At 35.7% G+C, this 18,580-nt stretch overlaps 1 long non-coding RNA gene across 1 annotated transcript in view; it reads right to left on the bottom strand.

The window, feature by feature from the left end:
* Window positions 1–18,211, bottom strand: part of LOC141489998 (uncharacterized) — a 71,278-nt gene extending 53,067 nt beyond the window's left edge. Inside the window, exon 1 of the long non-coding RNA XR_012469044.1 lies at window positions 18,082–18,211. This is a non-coding gene — a long non-coding RNA (uncharacterized LOC141489998). The remainder of the gene's footprint in view (window positions 1–18,081) is intronic.
* Window positions 18,212–18,580: the final 369 nt, after the last annotated feature.

Here is an 18,580-nt window from a genome sequence, read left to right as displayed (position 1 = left end):
ATACTGGGCCAGTCTCAAGAAGGCCACTGCTTTATAAAGAGCCCAAGGCCACAATAATCAGGACTCCACTTCGGGCAGGCTTTGCATCTGCCACTATACCTTTATTGGCTTGGGAAAAGAAAATGTCAGAGAGACAGACAGACACAGACAGACAGAGAGACAGAGAGAGACAGAAAGACAGAGACAGAGATAGACAGAGAAACAGAGACAGAGACAGACAGACAGCAAGAGAGACAGACAAAGCCAGAGAGAAATGTAGATACGAATGTCTAGAGAGCCACAGGTGACTACATGTGGAATTTACTTAGTAAGAATGAAATACTATAAAATAAAATTTAAATAAAAACTCATTCTGTCTTGTTTTGTTTTGGTGATGGTAGTAGTGCACTTTATTTCTTTTTTAATAGGCAAAAGAAAAAAGTTGGAGTAAAATTTCATTTAAGAAATTTCTGGGTATTCATCTCTCATACATATATGCCCAAGGATTCTGTCTTGTTTACTTATTATAAAGGATTCCCTCTATTCTTTTTTCCTAGTCTTCAGTTTTAAAAAAAAGGAAACAAGTTGATGTGTTTGCAAAATGAAAGGTTTCTCTATTATTTCAATTTAATTTTTATCCAGGTACATGTTGGCTTATGGTTTAGACCATTAAACAAGTCTCACAAAAGCCTTTTGCCTCCTATTGCCTTTATTTGCAATGCTTTGTTTTATCTGAGCTCACAAATACAGATGTCATTTTAATCCTGCCTGATAGAATCTTTAAAGAGCATAAACTGGTCTTCCTTTTGCTGAAAAGCATCAGACAGAATTGAAAGCTGAACCACAAAATGTTTCACTTTTCACAACAGAGGGATTTTCCTGCCACAGCTGCAACTGAACTGATATCTGAATGAACTCGATCAGGCTTTGGGAGGGGAGCTCAGCAGAAAAGGGGAATGAAAATTCAATTCATCTCAATAAACATTTATTAAGTGCCCACTAGGTGCAGGTATTAGATAAAAAAAGCTGAAATGTGATTCAGATGTGTCTTATTTTAGGGGGGGAAACCCACTAAGCAAAATTCAAATTTACAAACCCAATAAAAGTTTGGAGGTGATTATTTACATTATAAAAGACTTCCCAGCAAAAGTCATTTAAAGAGTAAAGCTTCCCTTGTGAATGCTAAATGATTCATTTACATGCAACTTCATAGAAATCTACTCTATGAAGTTAGGGTATTCCTTTAATAGTAAATGCTAGAGAATGGGAAAATCAAACTTTTTTTAAAAAAAAAAGACTAGACCTCCTAAACTCACCTAGCCTGGAAATATCTCACTACTGAGCAGCATGGAAATTTTTACCTGTTTATTTCCAGCATAGGTTAGTTCATCCATCCCTGCTTTGGCACCTGTCCCACCCCTCACCATATTGGTACAGGACTTAATGGGAATACCTAATCAATTTAGTCTAGTGAAGTTTAAAAATCTAAAATTCAAGAGATCCAGATGCCAGTCTCAACCTCTCTAAAAGCTGGAATTATATAAGTTATCAAACCTGGCACTATTCTTTTTTTTTCAAGGAAACCCCATAGGTAGCTAAGTGGCACAGTGGATAAAACACCAGCAGTGGAGTCAAGGGGACCTGAGTTCAAATTCAGCCTCAGACACTTAATAATTACCTGATCATGTGACTTTGAGCAAATAACAACACCATGGCCTTGCTAAAAAAAAAAAATCCATAGACTGTTACCTTTATTGCCATTACTACTCACGACCACTATCACTCCTTATACTCAGTCCTCAAATGATATCTTGGATTGAGGTAATGTTAATGACAAATTGAAAGCAATTTGGCCAGGGTTCAGAGTCAGGAAGATAGATGTTCAACCAAGTCCTGCCTTTGATACTGTCTATGTGACTATGGATAAGCCATAACTTCTCACTGTCCTCAGGCACCTCTCTAAGATATTAAGTTGCAAACGGGTACCAACTTTCCTGGGTAGAGGGAATTTACTCATTGGAAATTTGCTTTGCTACAAAACAAAGAATTGTGCAGTGTAAGGTACAGAATATTGGGAGAGTTCAATATGGACTAAAGGACCTCAAGCTAGAGACCTTGGGATGGTCCAGGGTGGGAGGAGGCTCAGCCAGGAGAAGAAAGGCTGGATCTCCCTGTTGCTGGAGCTACTGGATTGACTGGCACCAATCACTCTGTAGTGTGAACCATTCCAGATGTCTGAGCACCCTCACCTCCACCCCCAGGTATCCCACTCCCACCAGGTACTATCATAGGTGCCTAAAAGCAACTATTTTCCTTTAGCATTCACATATTTTCCTTATGCCTAAAATTTTTTCACTTGGTCTGCCCATCCGTGCTAGTAAACATCTGTAGCTCTCCTCCCTTTCCTGGCTAACCTCCTTGAGAAAGGAGGTTAATTGCCTCCACCTTCTTTACTCTCATTCTTCCAAATATGATCCCTTCTCTCCTCTAAGACCATTCTAGTACAAGCCCTCAACATCTCAAGCTTCCGTTACAGCAATAGACTGCTGGTGGCTCTGCCTGCCTCAAGTCTCCCTCCTTCTAATCCATTCTCTATTCAGCGATTTTCCTAAAAGACAGATCAGATCATGTCATCTCCTTACTTAATAAACTACAGTGGTTTCCTATTACTTTCAGGATCAAATACAAAATGCTGTTTGGCATTCATAATCTCCTGCTTCTCTAGTCTTCATGTATCTTACTCCCTAACACATACTCTTTGCTCCAGTGACATTCCCAAGTTGTTCCTCAACCCCATTTCTCTGGGCTCCAGGCATTTTCTCTGATTGTCCCTCTAGTCTGGAATGTTCCCCCTTCTCTCTGGTTACTGACCTCCCTTGAGGCCTTTAATTTCCAACTAAAAGCCTTTCCTGGTCCCTCCCAATGTTTTCCCTTTCTTATTTATTTCCTATTTATACTGTACATTGTTTACTTTGTATATATGTATTGGTATGTTATCTCCATTAGACTGTAAACTTCTTGAGGGCAGGGTCTTTTTTGCCTTATTTTGTTTAATAGCACTTATTGAATTGAAATTGGATCTTCTCTCTGTAGCCTTGTTTCTCATCTCATCATTCAACTGAAATTGTTCTCTCCAAAGTTACTAATGATCATTTAACATCTAAAGCTCTTTTCTCAATCCATATCTCTTGAAATCACTGCATCTTTGATACTGTTGATCACTCTCTTCTCCTTGACATTATCTTGTTTCTACATTTTCAAGACATTGGTCTTTCCAGACATGCTCCTCCTACCTGTCTGAAAACTCCTGTCTTATTTGAGCTTTATCCACATCATACCAGCTAACTATGGATATCCTGAAAAAACTTTCCCATAGTTTCTCTTTTCTTCTCCCTCTAAATTCTTTCTTTTGGTTAGCTGATCCATTCTCAATAATTTCAATAATCATCTTTATGCAGTTGATTCTCAATCCTGTTTATTAAGCCTTAACCTTGTTCTTGAACTCTATTCTCAACTCACCAATTGACTACTGGACATCTAAAACTGGATATCCCACAGTCATCTGAAACTTAGAATACCCTAAACTTAATTTATTCTCTTTCCCCCAAAATGACCCTGCTTCCTAAATTCTCTCATACTTTTGTGGGTACCACCATCCCCTCAATCACCTAGTCTCCCAATATAGATAGCATCAACTTCTCAGTTACACCAAACACAGATATCCAATCAATTGCCAAGTTCTGGTTGGTTTTCTTTATATCTCTACTATATAAACACTTTACTCCTTTGATATTACCATAATCCTGGTGCAGGCCCTCATCTCCTCACACACAACTTATTGGTTGGTCTCCCCACTCTAGTTCATCCTCCACTCAGTTACCCATACAACATTCTTAAAGGGCAGTTTTATCATCCCATATTCAATAAATTCCAGTAGCTCCCTATTACTTTTGAGATTTACTATAAGGTTTGTTATTCAGTTTTTAAAGTCTTCTTTAAAGATTTCTTCCCCCTCTCCAGGCTTTTTTAAAAATTCCCTTCCTCCCATATACTCAAAAGTCTATTCCTGACCATTCATTTTCATTGGTTGTTTCTGATACATAACTCTGTATCCTTGGGAAAGGTCTTGACATCATACTCTAGTCATATGTAGTTTCTATCATTGTTCCACTCCTAATATTCATCTGAACTATTTGTGCCTGACTTGTGGCAGGGGCTTTCAAACTTGCATTGATCTGATCAGTCACAGTTGGACACATTGTACCTTGACCCCAAAATAGCGATGTCATTTTGGTCCTCTTAGAGTATGGAACAACCAATCAACCAACCAGCTCCTCTGAGCCAGCGCTGTCTAGTTTATGGGTTCCTCTTAACTTCTCCTACAACTGAGAGATATTCTGAATGTAAGTAGTTATAAAATGAGATAATTATAAAGTACCTCCAGAGAATAAGCACAATATAAAACTTATTACTATTATTATTATTATTATTATTATTATTATTAATAATCAGTCATTATTATAATCCCTTCCTTGACCTGAGATACCAAAACACAAACAAATTAGTAAAATGGTTCTTGCTTAAATAGAAGCAAGGATAATATAAGTCCTGTAGCCTCATTCCTGGTTAAATACTAGTAAAAATAAAACACACTTGACTCCATTGAACTTTTTGTAAAGTATCAAATTACCGCTTTCTTTAACAGTATATCATTACAATTCTCAGATTGTGCTGAGGATTTATTCAGTATATGCCATGGTCAACATGTCTTTGAGATTAACTTAATCTCAAAGAATCTACCTTGGTCATTATGGGTTCTAATATAGTATCCATATAATGAAAAATGATTTTTTTTTCACCACATTTTGGCAATAGTAGTTACTTTTTTTGTTTGGGGTTGTATATCTTTGAGATGGTTTCTGAAGTCTTCTTTCATAGAGGCCAAGAAAGAGAGATGTGTATTTCATGATGTGCAATTAGATTGGTTCAGAAATAGGTTAAATAACTCAGACTAATAAATGGTAAATAATAAATCAGAAGGAAGTTTCTGCAAGACTATTGGAGTTACTACAGGATTCTTTATTTTTTCCTATTCTTTTTTTATTCTTTTATGTTCTTATTATTAATAATTTGGACAAAAATGTAGATGACATGCTTATCAAATTTAAGTTTGATATGTATCTAAAGGATATAACTAACACAGCGGGTAATGAAGAGAAGAGGCAAAAGAACATAGCAGGCTATAACAATAGACTCAAGCTAATAAGATAAAAATTAATACAACTTATTTATAAAATGCCAAACGTCTATCTTCATAGGGAGATTTCCCTCCACCAATGCAATCACATGCCTCAGTAAAAACAATAGTAATAACAAAAACACATAGTACTATGACTGAATTTTAAGGCCACTAAAAAACTATGGTTAAGGAGAAGCATCTAAGGCACAAGTGATATAAAAGAACCTGGGAGAACATGCTCAAGATGAATCAACAGTGCTCCTAGCAACCAAAACAACTCATTTAAAATTAGAATGCATTAAAAGAAGTATAATGTGCAGAATGAAAGAGGTGATTACTTCAATATATTCTATCACATCTGCAGCAATTTATTTAATTCTAGTTACCACATTTTAGGAATTAGGTAGAAGTTGGAAAAATCTTGAAGAAGACAACCAAATTGATGAAAATCTTTGAAACTCAGCCATAACTAAGGAACTATGGTGATTTAATATGGAAAAAAAAAGAACTGGGTGGGATATGGAAGGACATATTACAAGTGTCTTCAAATATTTGAAGGGTTATTCTATAGAAGATTGGATCTTTTCTGCTTGACCCCCAAAGGATAAAACAATGGTTAATAAGTAAGAGCTATATAAGGAACTAGTTTTCTGCTCCATATAATGAATATTTTCTAAAACTTAAAGTTGTCCAAAAGCAAAATATATTATTTTGGAAAGTCACAAGGTCCTCATATCAGGAGGTCTTAAAATAAAACATAGATGATAGAGTTTCAGATCAGGGACAGTTTCTGGAATGGACAATTTCTGAGTACCTTTCCAATTCCATAAGTCCATGATTCTAGAATCCTAAACAGTCCTAGGAGCATTTTGAGAAAGTGCAGAGAGAAAATCAAACTCAGAGGTAATAAAGTATCGATCCCTCAGCAGGTTTGCAAAGCCTCTCTGCCTAAACTTTTTTCTCCCTTAAGGGGGCGCTCTTTATACTTAGCAAATGACTTCTGCAATGTGTTCAGCACCCTCTGCTGACCAATAAGCATCCTTGCAGATTTGAAGAAGTTTAGAGATAGGGATGTATATGTACGTGTGTGTATGTGTATGTTGAGCATTTTGCTTATGTCTATGTATTTGAATGTACGTATAAAAATGTGTTCATGTTTACACATGAAGTAGTATATGGTACAGTTTAAGAAAATAACAAAACCTAAAATGATTAGAGTGATTCTGGATTCAGAGGACTTGTATTCAAATTCTGCCAGTTTCTTATGCAAATCACATACCTTTCTGAACATTAGTATGTTTGTTTTTTTAATCTGTAAATGAGGGAAGGATATTAGACTATTGGTCACCAAGATTCTTTCTCATTCTAAAATTTGAATCTATGATCCTACTGTATTTTTGTATTTTTGTATCCCAGCAATGTTACTGAATGTGTGAAATAGTACTACAGAAAAGCTGTTATTTTCATTTTCTTTCTTGTATAGGTCAATAAGACTTCTTTCCTATGATGATCATTAGTTGCTTTTTTATTATTATTATAATTAATGGATCTAGTTACCAAGGAACCAAAACTTATATCTATGAAGGAATTTTTAAAAGAAGTTTATTGCAGGAAGGTATCAAATGTAAAATTGATCTATAAACTATGACTCCTTAATTTGTTCAGTAATTCCCCCAGCAAAACATTAAGTGCCCTCCATATATATTGTGATAACTCTGGGTTTGTTTGTTTGTTTGTTTTTAGGTTTTTTGCAAGGCAAATGGGGTTAAGTGGCTTGCCCAAGGCCACACAGCTAAGTAATTATTAAGTGTCTAAGACCAGATTTGAACCCAGGTACTCCTGACTCCAAGGCCGGTGCTTTATCCACTATGACACCTAGCTGCCCCAATAACTCTGGAAGAAATATAAGATTAACCTAAGAAACAGTTCAAATCCTTATGAAAGACACATTTATTAGGGAGATGAGACAAATAACCAAATAACTATAACATAGTACTAAATGATAAGTGTATTAGTTATGAGTGTCTGAATGAGAAGACCATTAGCAAGAAAGGAATCAGAGAAGGCATCATGGAGCAGGTAGCATTTGAATTAAGCCTCAAAGGATAAGTAAAGAATTCAAAAGGGAAGAGAAGACAGATGTAACAAATTTTGGAAATAATGTAATTAAAAATATAAAGGTAGGGAAAGAATAGTTCAGATTGCCTTGATAGTAAAGAACATTTAATGAGAATAATATAAAATCGTAATATTTAAATTGAAGTACCACAAACTGAAAAAGATAGTTTTAAAAAAAAAGTTTTACAAGATTGTGGATTGTTTCAAATACTAGGAAAATGGGTTTTAACTTGCAGCAAGAAGGCACTGAAGTTTTTTAGCAGAATCATAATATGATTACATCTGTGCATAAAAAAAAAATTATGCTGGCCATGCTATAAAGGGCAAAAAGGAGGGACAGAGATTGGAAATCGGAAATGAAACTGGGAAGAGTAGGTGGTAATGAAGACATACCCAAATGGTGGCAGGATTGAGATGAAGATTCAAGTAAAGGCAAGTCAGCAAGTCAACAAACTTTTAATAATCAACTTACTTTGAATCAGACATTGTTTAAATGGAGACACAAATGCAAACAAAAACAAAGCCAGTCTCTAACCTCAAGGAGCTTACATTCTAATGAGGCAAGAGAATTAATAAACAGAAAATGAAAAAGCAGAAGATTTATACCTACACTGGAAGATAGCAGTGAAGTCATGAGAATAAAATATGACTATTCTGGGACTTCCTTCTGGAAAGAATTCTCTGGTGGTACCAGTAGAAGAAGGCTAATAAGGTTTGAGGCATGGTAGTAAAGTCTGGAAAAATACAATAGATACGGCAGAAATAAAATCAAAAGGACTTTATAACTATTTGACCATAAGAGGTGAGAGATAGAAGATCAAAGATAATCCTGAGGTTTCAAATATGTATGACTGGAGAAATGATGCTACCACTGACAGACATAGTGTCGCCAGAAGGAAGGGACAAAGATTATGAGGACAATTAGGGTCAAAGATAATAAGCATGGCTTCATATAAATTTAGTATGAAGTAATCATGAATATCTAGGCGGAAATGTCTTAGGGAGCTATAGACACAGTTCTAGAACTCAAAACAGAGGTCAGAAATGAAGGTATAAATTTGAAATTTATTTGCAAATAGGTAAATGGAATTCAGTCAGCTTCTGTATGAGCAATAGACTCCTCCTTATAGAGCTCTGCACATGCTTTGCCACATGAGAAAAACCTAATGGCATTCAATACCTCTTTTTCAGTTGAAAGTTTGACTAAAAAGGGATTGACTTCAATGTGAGGTGTAACTACAGCATTAGTTGATGACAGTCTGTGGAGAACAACATGGAAGTGTTCAGTCCATCCCTCCAAGATCATGTCCTTATCACTAATCAGTGTGGCTCCATCAGTACTAAGTAATTTCATTGGACCAGAGATCTTTGACTTTTAGTCTTCCGAATATCATAGCAATGCTTCAAATTATTGCTATGATGCAAAATTGAATCATATCTGCCTTCTAACCGAGGCAACAATCCTAAATCCCTCTTAAGTTTTACTTGTACTTTACTGTTGATGGAATCAAAAGTGACTTCTTACCTGACCTTGAGGTAAATTCTGTGATAGCAGTTGAAGGTCTGGGAATGTAGGAAACTCCAAAAGGTGAAGGTATAAAGAGAAAGCAATGAACTAAAGACAAAATTTGAAAAATCCATATTAAAGGATGATGGAGAAAGCAAGAAGTCAATGAAATAGAGAGAGTTAGGTGAAAAACTAAGTATTGTATCTCAAATCATTGGAAGACTGACCATCAGAAAAAGGAATAATGATTCATAGTATCAAATGCTTCAAAGAGGCAAGAATGTTGAGCACTAAAAGAGATTATTTGGATTTGGTGATGCAGTAGTTCATGATAATCACTTCACCAATGGTTCACCAATAAGGAAACTCCTAAAAATGCAGATGAGTAACTCTCTAGGGAATTGTAAAGGGCACTGGAAAGCTAAATGATTAGCCTAAATGTACCTAAAACAAGATTTGAACCCATTTTCCTAATTTCCAGGCTAACTTTCTATTCACTTTGCCATGTTGCATCTCATTTATGTATCACCTAGACATCACAGTTCAATCTGATTTTATCCAAAGCTTAGGCATTTAGTTTATTTCCAGATTTTTGCTATTATAAATAGTTCTTCAATGTCCATTTGTGTAAATTGGATATTTTCATGATCATTACTCAAGAAGTATCAACATTTTGGGGACTTTTATTGCATATTTCCACATTGCTTCCCAAAGTCAAAGCTTAACCAACAGCAAATGAATTTGGCATTTTCCCCACAATCTCACCAATGTTGGACATTTTCATCTTTAAGCACATTAATCAATTTGGTAAATATAAAATAATACCTCAGATTTATTTTAATCTGTATTTCTCTGATTAACTGTAATTTTGAACACTTTTCCCAAGTGATTGTTGATGGTGTTCCTCTTAATAAGTTTTCTCCTTCCAGTACTTAATACAGTGCCCAGAATTTAGCACATCAGTGGGAAACTACAAGTGCTATCTGACTTGACTTCTTTCAGAAACTTCCTGTTCTCATGTTAGAGTGATTTATCTGTTAGAAAATAGCTCTTAAACTTAAAAATGTTTGTCAATTCCCTATAGATTATGAATGTCAAACTTTTTTAAGAAATGTTTAATATTTAGATCTCACCCTTACCTGGGCCATGGTTGAATCCACATATGTTCAGAGTTTTGTTTGATTTTCCCTCTGTTGCAACATATTACATTAACTATTTGATTTTTCCCTCTGTTCAGGGAAGCTAGGTGGTACAGTGGATAGAGTGCCAGACTTGGAGTCAGGAAGACTCATCTTCCTGAGTTTAAATCTGATTTAAGATGCTTACTAGCTATGTGACTCTAGGCAAATCACTTAATCCTGTTTGCTTTAGTTTCTTCATCTATAAAATTAATTGGAGAAGGAAATGGCAAATCATTCCAGTTTCTTTGCTGAGAAAGTCCCAAATGATGTCAGAAAGAGTCAGACACAACTGAAAACATTCAATAGTAATTTTTCCCTCCATTATATCACATTTAACTGTTTTATCAGTTGACTAATATCAATACAATTTTAAAATTTTCACCTAAACATATACAAAAGCATAGCATCCCTCAAATATATGACACAGTTCCTAGAACTTCAGTCTTTCCAATATTCTCTTTTCAAAAATTGCCTTCCATTCTCACAGTTGTAGACATGACATTTATTTAGCAGTGACCTACCTTTCCTCATCCTCCCAATCCTCATCTGTTTATTAACTCATTTTTCATCTTTTCATGTTTAAAATCTAACATTCATTTCAATCCCTATTGCCACTCCCTTGTGTTCTCATTTTCCTACTATAGTTTTCCATTGAGTTCAAATCATTGCTTCCTCAATCTTCCTCTTGTGAGATGAGATTTCAAAGAGTTTTGAATCTAATCTTATCAATCCCTTTCTTTAAAGTCTTGTATACTTTGTTCCAATTCTTTTTTGTGTCAATGTGCATTCAAAAACCCTGAAAGGTGAGTGCCTGTTTCAATTCTTCTACAGGAAAATCCAGAGGAACTGAGTTACATTAAAAATAGATCTTTTGATTTAAAATATGTGCTCAGTTTTGCTTAACAGGCAGTTTAGGGTAAAGATTTATCAGTTTGTTGTACTTCAGTATCTACTTTCTTTACTCATCCTAGATGGGAAATCTTGTGCAATCTGAAATGGTATTTTTTGCACTAACTTGTTTGTTTCTTGTTGACAGATTGTAAGAGCCTCTCTTTATTTTTGGATATTGGAATTTGATCTGAATTAACTTTGGTGTTCACCTTTGCTAGATATTATGAATTGTATTTAGCTGTGCTCTATTTTCTATTTCTAGAAAATCTTATTACATGATTTGCTGAAATATGATATCCAGACTCTTAAGTTCTCCAGTCTTAGGAGAACAAGGAATCTGACTGGTTAGCTGAGCTCATTTCTCCAGTTTTCTTATTTTCATTTGTAGAAATTTCAAATCTTGTTGTATAATTTTTAGATATTTCTATTTGTTCTGTCCTCTCTGAAATTTTGACTTTTTTCTGTACTATTTTCAAAGAATCTATTGTTTCTTAAAAACTTTTTCAAATTTATATTTCAAACTATCAAGTCTGGTGCTTGTACTTTTTATTTGTACTTCTTTCATTGGTTTTAATCCATCTTTATAGTTGACACTTGAAAATAAAAGATCAGAAAAATATCTGTAGGGGTAGCTAGGCAGCATAGTGGATAGAGCACCTTCCCTGGAGTCAGAAGAACTTAAGTTCAAATCAGGACTCAGACATTAATAATTACCTAGTTGTGTGACTTTGGGCAAGTCACTTAACCCCATTGACTTGGTAAAAAACGAAAAAAAAATTTCTTTAAAAAAATATCTGTATAAGATTTAAAATTATACAGGTTAGTTTTTATAAGGAATGAGTTAAGCAGGCCATACAGGCAGAGTAGAAGGACTCAGCTGAGATAATATATCACACATATGCAGTGGGAAAATATGCTGGATTTTATAACTTCTTACAGTAGATATTCAGGGATTCAAGAAGGGTAGGAAAAAAATCAAATGAAAGGTCTTAACCAAGGATGAATATTGGGGCGGCTAGGTGGCGTAGTGGATAAAGCACTGGCCTTGGAGTCAGGAGTACCTGGGTGCAAATCCAGTCTCAGACACTTAATAATTACCTAGCTGTGTGGCCTTGGGCAAGCCACTTAACCCAAACCTAAAGGAAAAAAAAAAGATGAGAATATCACTGGGGTAAGATGTTTGAGAGTCATTGAAATTACCAGCTATAGGGTCAAGTCTAGGCATAATGGTAAATAAATAAATAAAGATTGGGTAAGATGAACTTAGAGAATAAGCATCTGTCATAGAAGCAGAAATCTGACAAAGAGAAATAATAACGATGAAAGTGAGTAATAAAGAAATGGGAAAGTGTGAACAGAGAATGGAAAACTCATGCTTTGAGATAAGAGGTGGTATAAATCTAAAATATGGTGAGATATCAGTTGGCTATATGTGATTGAAATAGGGTGAAGGAAGTCATTGGACTTGAGAAGTTTGAGGAATTTTTTAAAAGCTACAAACAAAACCCATGAAAATAAAAAGATGAATAAAAAGAAGCATAAAAGATTATTTTTCCTTTCAGGAAGGGTCCTCCTCACATTTTCCACTGAGCTAACAAGGAGCAATGCTAACCAATGACTTGAAAAAGACTGTTCAGTAGTCCAAGAAAGCACTTGTGATATTTTCAAAAGCACTCCTTAAGTACCTACTTTCTTCCAAATACCCTGAAGATAATTTCAATTATCATGTATAAGATCTAGCTAAAGATGTATGATTATCAAAGAGACTTGTAACTCCTCTAAGTTTGTACAGTTTGAATTCAAGTCTTAGAATTTCCATTGCAACCTTCTAAAAGACAGTCTTTCCCTAAAGTTGCCTTGGTGTGCACTTTCTCATGGTATATGTCCTTCAGCTAATGTTATCTTTCTTTATGAGAAGCCTCCTTATGAATTTTACATTTGTCTGACTCCTCATTTCATTCATTAAAGTTTAGATTTAAACTCAGAAACAGAAATTTGTTCCAAAAAGCTGGAGGTCCAGCCTTAAGGTGAACATCAAGATTATTTATTTGCAAGATCGAAGTAGTCAGGAGAAACAACAGCAATCTATATACTCCTCTGAATTAAAAAGGGAATAAAAGGAATAGCTGTAAAAGATATGTAGTACAGCACTTTTCCAATATCTAGACATCTCTACTCTATCCCTGACCAAAGTCTAGGGTGCTGAGAAGAATGGAAGAGATTTCATGGAGAGATGTAAAATATTGACTACCAATTCACATTTAGCATGGTAGAGTGGAAACAATACTATAAAGTCAAAGAACTTCCATTTAACTCCTAATTCTGGCATGTATTCCCAATGTAACTTTTATTAGGGAAGTCACTTTGACTTCATTGGACTTCAATTTCTCCATCTCTAAAATAATACATACATATTATAGATAGATAGATAGATAGATAGATAGATAGATAGATAGATAGATAGATATAGATATATTATGATTTCCCATTGCCTTCCAGAAAAAGTACAAATTTCTCTGTTTGGCATTCAAAACACCATCCACAAGCTGACTTCTATCTATCTTTCCAGGTTGATTACATATTATTCTCCTTCATGAACTCTATGCTCCTCCCAAATCAGCTTATTGGCTGTTCCCATATTAGGCCTTGTATCTCCCACCCCCATACCTCTGGACAGGCTATATTCCAATGCTTAGACTGTTCCCTCTCTTCTTACTTCCACCTCTAAAAAAATCTCTTGCTCACTTCAAGCACAGTTTTATCCAAGAAGTCTTTCCCAAGTGGGTCTCTTTCCAATAAAGATAAACTATTTGGTGTGTGTGTGTGTGTGTGTGTGTGTGTGTATGTGTGTGTGTGTGTGTGTGTGTGTATGTATATATGTATTGGTATGGTTATATGTATGTAGATAGTTATATATGTAAAGAACATATTGTACCCCCCCCAATAGGCTAAAAACTCCTTGAGGGAAGGAACTCACTTTTCTGCCTAGCTCAATAAATGCCTTCTGATTCATTGGCAGATGATGTCCAAGATTCTTTAAACTCTAAATACTATGATTGTTCTAATAAAGATTTTTTGTTTAATTTCATTCCTATTGTATGCAGGAGTGAGTGGATAAGGTATGTTAAAAAAAAGATAGGAAGAAAGCAAATGAATGCATATTGATCATTTGTTAATAAACACATTGGCATAATGAAAAGACCAAAGTGATAGTTATTCTTGATACCATCCCCTGCATATAGTATATCATTTGTTACATCATTGGATTTATTTAAATTTTTGTTAGCTCATAATAAGCAAGATCCAAAGATAGCATATGTAGATAGCACTATCTGACCAGAACAAGGCTTCAGAAAGCAAGGTACCCTGATAATGAAAGGAGACTAGTCACTGAGATCTTATTCATTGATAATATTCCAGAACGGTTTCTGCTCTATGTCAGCCGTGGATGTAATTGCCATATCAGATAGCAAGCATATATTTATTATTTACTAGCACATGGTTTATTGATGCTCATTACAAGTTGTTAATGAGGTGTCTCTTCTAATAGTGGCAGGGGACCTGACAGGCAGGGAGTGTAAGGATAAAACTTCTTTGCCAGAACATTTATTTCTTTGTTGGCTTTTGTACAATCACTTTTACCATCAGCAAGCAATAGCAGCAAGAGAACACTATCATCTCATGCATATCTTACTTGACAGGACTCAGGGTAGGGGGTGGGGGCAAATGGGAAGTGATGGTGGTTGGGGTGATAGAAGAATGAAAAAGTTGAAACAAATTAGGCAGGTTGTTCTGTGGTGCTTCTGATGGACTGTCAGAACTCACATGTTCCACACAAATAATGGTATAAAGCACTGGCTATTGGAAGAGCACTGGCTTCCAGAGACCCGGGCTCTATTTCCCTCTTCTACTCCTTATCATCCATGTGACCTTGAGCAAGGACTCTCTGCACCTCAGTAACCTTATCTTTAAATTGGGATAATAAAACCTATTTTCCAGAAGGTAGAATGCTAAATCAATGATCATTTCAAAATGAGTGCCTTCCATCTAAGAATTAGTTTGTTTCCATACATTGCATCTATTGCACGTCCTCTTTCTAGTCCCGTAAGACTTAATTTTAAATTATTTTTTACTTTTTTAAAGAGTCAATACCAAAAACAGGACAAGGTTGAGTGTTTGGAAGTGAAAGCAACTAAAAAAAAACTGATCTGGTGGACAGTTTAGGGTTGGAAAGCAAATATAGTTTTTGCCAGGGGCAATTCCAGACAAATATACCTCTTCCCTCCCATCATTCTGAACAGAGTCATTCTCAATGTCAGTTTTCAGGAATGAACTTGGGGGATACTCACTCTCTCTCCAACTTTAGTCTCACTCCTGAACAAATATGCAAAGGCAAATTAGAAATTTAATTCCAGAAAGAAAAGGACTGAGAAATCTAACACTTACTACAAGTATGATTTGCCATGTCTAAACAGCTTGGACATCAATTTTATCAAAATTGATGGGTTAGATTAAATAGCTTCTGAGTTCCTTCTAGTTCCTGATCATATGGTCCTATGATCCTTTACAGTTCTGTGGGTCTATAATTTCAGAGATATTCTAGGAAATTATCTTCCAACATCCTCCTCTTAGATTCCCAAACAGAACAGTGATCCTACACAAAAGGACCTCAATCAAATGCTTAAGAATTTTACTGGAATCATAAGAGCAAGTTATACTCTTCTATAAACCATATCCATGAATATTCAAAAGATAAAGTGACCTAGGAGAGAGAGAGAGAGAAAGAGAGAGAGGGATAAATACTAGAGAGAGACAGATAATTGGACATACACATATATGTCTATATGTTTTATAGATATACATGGATAAAAGACAGATATATTTCTCTAAATGTATATATATGTCCATACGTGCACATATATATATGAGTGTTTCAAATTATATGAACTCTGCATAATTCAGTCCATACATACACATATATGCATGTTTGTATATCTCCCTAACAAGTCTAAGTGAAACAAGTTTCTATACTTCAATAAATTTGGTTAGGTTCTTCTTCTATGAAGCAGACAAACTTTATAATACAGCACTTCTAATTCTTACCAAAATTCTGGGAATTTGTCTCAATGTTTTTGTTTATCTTCAGTTGCTAAACTGGGAAAGAGGGTTACTCAATAATCGATAGGTCAAATATGGAAATATATATAACATGAGTGTCCATGTATAACCTATAGCAAATTGCTATCTATCATTGGGCATGGGGAAGGAAAGATGGGAGGGAGAAAACTTTGCAAAAATGAATATTATAACTAAAAAAATTTTTAAATCAGTAAGTCAACAAGCATGGATTAAGTAGTTACTAAACTTATTTAAATGCTGTGCTAGAGATATAAAGAAAAGGAAAAATACTGCTGTGCCCTCTAAAAACTCACATTCTAATGGGAAAACAGCACACAACTACAAAACAAAAGGCAGATATATAGTAAAACAGGAGGTATTTCAGAGGGAAGGCATTATTAGTCAAGGAGACCAGGAAAGACCTCTTGCTGAAGGTGGTATTGGAGCAGAAGCCAAATGGTTCTGTATAGTACTTAGCATCATTTGGAAGTATGACTTAATATTTTTATGACAACATTCCTGCCTTGCATGGTAACTGCTACATTTGACATTAGGACCCAGGTTTATGGTTTTGTTCAGGTTGGTAACTTCCAGTATGGGATTTCTATCCATTATTGGAAATGGTAATTCATCAGTCATCTATCACATGAATCAAGAAGTTACCATTCAAATCCAATCTTGAGTTCATTGACTAGTCAGTCCTTCAAATTTGAAAATTAAGATCTCTAGAATCACAGGAATCAATAAGATTTTAGAATTGGAAGGTTTCTGTGAAGATACCCAAACTCTGTCAGGAAATGTTCTCAGGGCGGTGAAGAGAGGGATCTTAGGGTCATTCAGTGACACTCCCCCCCCCCACAAAAGGCAACTGTATTAGCTGCCAGGCAGCAGAAACCATGTCCAAAAGCATGCATACTTAAGAAACTGCCACTTCCTTAGAGAGCAATGATGGGAACTAGACAGCTGCAGTCAACTTATAGAAGGCAGGGCTAACCTCATATGGCCAGACCTAAAGACAAGCAATAGTACCAATCCCCACCCACCCCACTCTCAGGAGACTGAATGTGTTTCAAATTATATGAACTCTTCATAATTCAGACCTTCTCTCTTGGCCTGGTATATGGGTACCCTTTAGATAGGCCTTATCTCTTTGCTTGCTTCTGTAGCATAATATGATCTGGTTTGCCACATCTGACCCTTGGTGTTCCAGGGGTTCAACCCTGATGGGTTGAGATATTCTTATCTCCACTGTCATTACCTTGAACCCTACCAGCTGTGTTCTCTTATTACTAGGGGGCCAGTGGCAAACTTCCCAGTTTTACCTTAACCACTTAATACCAATTGTAAAGGGATAACTACTTCAAAAATACAGCAAGAAAACACCCCTTCTTCATACCTAAGGGGGTCTATGCTGTCCTACAATACCTTAATCTCTGAAGAAGTAGGCTCAGTTCCTAATTAGAATTGGTCACCCAATAGGAGGAACCTATCAGCTATGGCTATGGTGCAGTCCCAAAGGTAGTTAATTCTTAAAGGTTGCATGTACCTTGCTCTCAGACAATCAACATTGTACTAGTAACCTGCAAAATTAGAAGAAGATTTTAACTCCTGGGTTCCTAAGACTTCTTCTCCCAGTGTTTTGAAACTCCTCATAAACTCCATTCCCTTCACCTAGAATGCTAAAAAACAAATGAAAAGGTCTGTTTCTTCAGGTCATGTGTTCATGGAACAGAAGTCCAAAAGTCTTTACAGCTTGTTTTCTCCTCAGATGCCATAAGCTAGTGAATCATAGAATGGAGTCAAAAGAGGAAGTGTTGAAATGAATAGGCCTTTATAACTGATCTCTTCAGCCCATCTAAGAGTCCCCTCTTCAATTCCTGTCTAGCCCACCAGAACCAGTTACAGAATAAACAGACATACTACAAAGCAATTCCATCTGACATCAGCACAACTCTCCTTGGAAGCAAGCTTCTCCACAAGCAAAAGTTGCATCAATCAAGAAAGTTGATGGATTAAACATGCACCAGACCCCAATAGCCGATTCTTACTTTTGACTAGCATCTTGACTTCATAGACAGAATACAGTCTTTCACCAAACCAAATGTTTCTGGCTCCTTCCTGGGATGGATAATTCAAGTCATGGCTTTTCTTCAATCCCTAAACCAGAAGCTTGTCCAATGGAAGTTTCAAGTGACAGACAAGCCCCTTCCAACTACAAACAGTTTAGAGAAATAATACAAATGGAACCAAACATCACAATGCCATTCTGGAATGGGTAGCAACCAAGACACATAAAATTCTACATAAGCAGAACTTTCCAAGGAGTGTCAGCTATTTGGCAGAGATTATCCAGCCATGTGAATGAATCTTACTGGGCATTGCCTTTTCTTAATCTTCATATATTCACTGAAAAATGTGGAATTCTTTGGATAACCTCCCAAAATATTTATTAGCAGTTTCTTATATGTCTAATTTCCTTTAGAATGCTTGCTCCTTAGAGCCTCAGGGAAAGGTCTAAGGCATTCATTTGCCCTCCAGTTGTGCCTA

The sequence above is a fragment of the Macrotis lagotis genome, chromosome 5 (genome assembly GCF_037893015.1).
Source record: "Macrotis lagotis isolate mMagLag1 chromosome 5, bilby.v1.9.chrom.fasta, whole genome shotgun sequence".
NCBI classification, from domain to species: Eukaryota; Metazoa; Chordata; class Mammalia; order Peramelemorphia; family Peramelidae; genus Macrotis; species Macrotis lagotis.
This window is presented reverse-complemented; position numbering and strand designations above follow the sequence as displayed.